The sequence below is a fragment of the Lactuca virosa genome, chromosome 4 (assembly GCF_052849685.1).
Source record: "Lactuca virosa cultivar CGN04683 chromosome 4, Lactuca_virosa_CGN04683_v6, whole genome shotgun sequence".
NCBI lineage: Eukaryota > Viridiplantae > Streptophyta > Magnoliopsida > Asterales > Asteraceae > Lactuca > Lactuca virosa.
This window is the reverse complement of record NC_136429.1, coordinates 310840667-310846695: the sequence shown is the minus strand read 5'-3', so window position 1 is coordinate 310846695 and position 6029 is coordinate 310840667.

Genomic DNA, 6029 nt, shown 5'->3' with positions numbered 1-6029 from the left:
CCAAATCAAATGGATGGATCATGGGCTAATTGTTGGGTTTTGTATACTACAACATCCTATGGTGCACATACAACCCTAAATACCTTGGATCTATGTTTTCACTAATTTTACATGCAATGATGATTCCAAGGTCTTAAGCCTATAACTGGCATGAAATTGACATATACCATACAAGATACTAGTTAGGGTAACATACCTTTTATGTAGCTTGAAGTTTTGATGTATTTGGCCTTAAGAGCTTAGTCCCAATAGTGTGGAAGCCTCAAATGAAGTCACAACACATCATGAACAAAGGTGGAACTTGAGAGAGAATTCAATGCACCAAAAACCTCCATGTTTCTCTAAGAACTCGAAGTACCTGTTTTTGGTCATGAAGCAACCTATTTATATGGTGGATTCCAAGGGTCATGGGTATAACCCAAATCCATACCCATGGGTTTATGATCCATGGTTCATGTGGCCCAACTCTTTATGTATCCATGCATAAACTTGGTCCAACATGGGTCATAAGCCCAACACATATAAACATAACTAATTACCATAATTAGTCCCCATAGATTTAATTAGTCTCTTTTGATCACAAAATTAATTCCAAATTAATTCTTGATCTATACTAATTAAAACATATGATTTCATATTAATATATTATAACTTATAATATATTAATAAATCACATATAACCTTTCTCTCAAGAGTCCATCCTAACAAATTGTCCTGATGATATGCAACCCAAATGGACCATGCTACTCTCGGGTCAAGTACATACCAATAATAGTTATGGGCTTAGACATCTAATCCAACACTAATGTGTATGGATTAGGGTTACACATGACCCTTGATATTCTACACACACACACACACACACATATATATATATATATATATATATATATATATGTGGGAAATCTCCAGAAAAGTCCTAAAATTTTACCATAATTTACGAAAAAGTCCCAAACTAAATTTTATTTTCGAAAAAGCATGAATTACCGGTAAAAATGACGATTTGACCCATTTTTCCCGGTTTACCGGTTTCATTACTTACTTGTTTCATTAAAGTCCCATTATTTTATCCTAATTTACGAATAAGTCCTAAACTAAAATTTAGTGATGATTTGGCCCTTTTCTCTATGTAACATACATTTTACTGGTTTCATTGTTGACCCGGACGCCTAGTCATTAAATGAGATGATGAGATGGATATGTTGAGTTATATAATGCTATGTTTAGCATAAAACTTGATATCCTGATGTATCGTATATTCTTTTGGAACATAAAATGCATCCAACAAAGACTGTAATAATTACATAAACTAGCAACAATTGCGTTATTTTTTACGTTTATATGAAATATCAAATTGTCGATCTAATCTTATGTAACCCAATATATCCATCTCATGAGACATCAACTCATTTTATGCCCTTTTTTTTTTTTTTTCTGGAAACGCAAATTAGGGTAAAGTAATGGGACTTTAGTGAAACTGGTAAGTAATGAAACCGGTAAACCGGAAAAAAGGGGTCAAATCGCCATTTTTACCGGTAATTCATGCTTTTTCGTAAACAAATTTTAGTTTGGGATTTTTTCATAAATTAGGGTAAAATTTTAGGACTTTTCTGGAGATTTCCCATATATGTATCTCTATGTCCAAAATCACCACCACTTATGTTGTAAGAGTGAGAACCGATTTTAGAGTCTCCATAACCTCTCCATATCCATCCTAATTGTTCTTGGTGTTTTGTGATTCCATTTGAGGCATCACACTTGGGGTGCTAAGCTTTCTTGAGGCCAAGTTATTCAAGCTACTACACAAGGTAATATTCTAACTAGTCTTTATGATTCAAATATCATCTTGCATGCTAGTTTAGGCTTCATGCTTTGGAAAATGTTTATTGCATGTATAATTAGAGAAAACTTATATCCAAAGCATTAGGGTTGTATGTGCACGATAGGATTGTTAGAGTACATAAATCCCAACAAATGAAGCCATGGGAATCCTCCAGGGTCTTATTGAAACCTTAGCCATAACCCTTCCGGTTTGCCTTCCTCTCTGGCGGCCTTCTTACCTTACCCCCCGCTACACTCTCAATCCAAGCTACGCCTGCTGAGCAAGATGCATTGCAATTTACTCTTCTGTGGACGCACCTATGACCCAGGACGGGAAGAGAAAGACTTTTTTCTACGACGAGCTTTCTCTCGTAAAGCCAAAGACGCCCCAAGACAAGTTACAACTGTTGGGAAGGGGACATGATCAATAGAACCTTGCTGGATCCAGGCTGGGAGAGGGGCGCCCATTCCTAACCACTTTCGAAAAGGTTCGCTCATGCTGGAGGGAGAAAGATAAAGGATAGATGTCTGTTCTTTGAGTCGAAGAAGTAGTAGCAGAATTTGATATAGGCGAAAGAGGGAAAGCCCTTCGGCTGCGGTAGTTACAGGATCATCGGATAGCTATTACGGGAAGGTTGTTCCTGCTACATTTCGCTGGGGAAGAAAGAAGGAATTGAGTCCTTTCACATTATCACCTAGTGCCACTGGAATCCCCACGTGGTCTTAACTGCCTGCCAGGGGAACCCCCACATGGTCTTCCTGCCACGGGAACTCCCACATGGTCTTCACTACCAAGCAACAAATAATGCAAACTATACATACAAATATACTAGGATGCCATGGAAACCTTCCAAGGTCTTATACCAAATGCCACAGGAACGCCCATGTGGTCTCAAACTATTGCCACGAGAAACCCCGGGGTCTTCCATGCAAATATGACACTAACATAACTCATAATCAATCAACAATCCACATATCATAAAATGGGCCGACCTTGGTGCCTTAGACACATTGGTATGGTGAGAAGACTCACCTCGAACGCAGAAGCTTTTCGAATGTCATCCTTAGCTGCTGCCCTGCCAAATTCGTGAGCTATCAATACCAATCAAAATTCCCAATTAGCAATTGGGTTCCATACTATAATCCTTAATCCATTCATGAGATAGAATGACCATTCTATCCCTGGCCCAACATGATCCAAAACTGAGGCCCAAGCCCCAAAATAAAAGCCCAACACTATAATCTCCATAATCCGTCAATGGGCCTAACCCGAGAAGGCCCAATACCAAAAAGGCCTAAATACTGAATGGTCAACCCTAGTCAACTCCAGGTTAAGGTCAAAGTCAACAGTCAAGGTCAACAGTCATTGTTGACCTCAACTCGTCGAGTGCATCTAGCAACTCGTCGAGTCACCTGCGTAACTCGTCAACTCGCCGAGTTACCTATGTAACTCGTCGAGTTCCTTAATGTCCAGAAGATCGCAAGTTCATGCAGGCCAAAACTCTAATCCTTCACTTCAGTCATCCATAATCTTGAAAACAGGTAAATCCTACCCGACTCGTCGAGTCGACTAAGGGACTCGACAAGTTCCTTCAACCCTTTTTGTGTTCCGTCCTTTCCAGTGGGATCCAAGGTCCCAAACTTCAGATCCAACCCCCTAGGGTCGAGATACCTCGTAAAGTTGCTAACTTTACGTCCATGCAACGCATCAAAGGCTAAAAACACTTAATCAAGGCTTGTCAAGGGACTTAGAGCATGAAAAAGGGTCAAGACTTGATAAAGCTTGCAACTTTAAGTCCCCAAAGGCCCTGAGATGTCCAGATCTAAAGCCATATCTTCATATCATGCTCAAAACCAAGAATGGTACCAAACTAGGCTAATAATGGCCATAAACTTTCATAGAAGGATATCTAAGCAATGGAAGGTCAAGGTTTCGACTTTATACCTTAAAATGTTTGCCACACTGGAGGAAATCCCGGATCTACTGCCTTCCACTCAATCCAACCTCTTCAAGCTTCACGTTCCTTCCAAAAGAGCACCAATAATCACTTTCCAAGCTCACATACACACAAAATGGGAGATGAGACACGATTTAGGGTTTCTCTGGACAAAGGGGGAGATAAGGGAGGCTACAAGTGAGGCTTAAGGCCTTTAAATAGGGTACAAACCCTGAAAATTATGGTTTCCCTTTCCAGATCCTACTCGTCGCGTTGGTGCCTTCCAACTCGTCGAGTAGGTCCTTCATCCCGCGTCCAATATGATCTCTACTCGACGAGTTGGAGCTCCTCAACTCGTCGAGTCCCAGCCCAAAACTCTAAAAAAATGTTGAAAACTGACCAATACCTAAACCAAGCGTTACATGAGTCCTCTAAGAAAATATAAATAATTGGAAAAATAAATTCATTCCAGAAACCAGACGTTACAAGTGCAAAACAGGAAAGCTATGGTGTAGGACTGAGAAACAGATGGCAGGTGCTACAACAATTAGATTAGAAAAAAAAGGAATTTTTTTTCGGTCCAAAGGGAACACGAGCCAATCATGCCTGTTGTAACCCTAGGTTTTTAATTGGCTTGATACCATGTTGAATATTATGGAAACCCTCTTGAATAGGGTATCATGTTTATTATATATATATATATATATATATATATATATATATATATATATATATATATATATATATATATATATATATATATAGAGAGAGAGAGAGAGAGAGAGAGATATAGAGAGAGGTAGGTTCAAATGTTTCTCACATTTATTGCGTGCTAGAATGCACCAATAAGAATTTAGTAAAAATTAAATTATTATTTAGTCAAATAAAGATAGATATTAAATGATTTACATAATTATTATAATTAAAATTCTTTTTTTGGAAACTAATTAAATTCATCATTAATGTTAGCAATAATATTGTTTCAGAATAAATTCGTATCAAAGATTGCATTCTAGCAGAATGAGAGTGTATTGTAGTAGAATACACTCTCGTTCTTTATATTCCATGCAACTTTATTATATTTTAAGTGAGTGTATCCTGAAACAAAACACGAATCCATACAAAAACACCTATATACGAATTAATTCTTAAAGAGTGTTATTGCTGACATTAATGACAAATTTAATTAGTTTCCATAAAAAAAGAATTATAATTATGGATATCATTTAATATACATACAATTATGAAAATCTTTTAATATCTATCTTTATTTAATTAAATAATTATTTAATTTTACTAAATTTCTATGGGTGCATTCTAGCACACAATAAATGTAAGAAACACATTAACCTAACCTCTATATATATATATATATATATATATATATATATATATATATATATATATATATATATATATATATATATATAAGTTATAAACGAACCACTATACTATACATAAAGAGAAATAAACAACCAAAGAGAATATATAATTTAACAGTAATGATATCGCTAATATCATCATGATCCTATAAATTTGCATCATAATTGTAATAGGGTAAAATCAATAAATAGGGTTAGAAACTCGAAATTTAGAGATTTAATCATTCATGATTAGGCTAAAGCGTGTGGTGTACTTTTTGCCAATGGTACAAAGGTGCGACGTAGGCGCTACATAAGCTTTTTACTATTTTTGTCATGTTTTACCTGCAAGTGGGGTGGTGATATTTTTGCCTACCAACTCTTTTTTTTCTAATTCATGCTTGAAGAATTGTATGATGTGCATTAAAAATACACATGAATTTGCTGTGTAAAAGTCACACATGCCATGATGTCAAACATCTATGCATTGGTTTGTTGTACCATGAGCTATTCCAAAAATACATTCGAGTAACAAGCAGTGGTATAGGTTTGGTAAATTGTTTTAATGGGCGGTGACTTGGACCGTGAGAACTCACCGTTGAAAATTGCCACTGCAAAAATTAGAATAATGGTGAGGTGTTTACCGCCGGTAAACACAACAGGTCTACATAAGATTATCACGACACCCCACAACCTTACATGAGTGTTTTGGGAAAAACTACCGACCCGCTAAATTATGACTCAATGATTCATGATCATTAAGTAATTATAATGGGGAAACTAATCAAATGTGTTAAGGTACTCGAAATTATGAAGCATACACATTCCATTACGCGAACTTAACCATTTATGATTAAATTAGTCTTATTGGGGAACTAATCATCTAAGGTCGAAAAAACATATTAGGGAT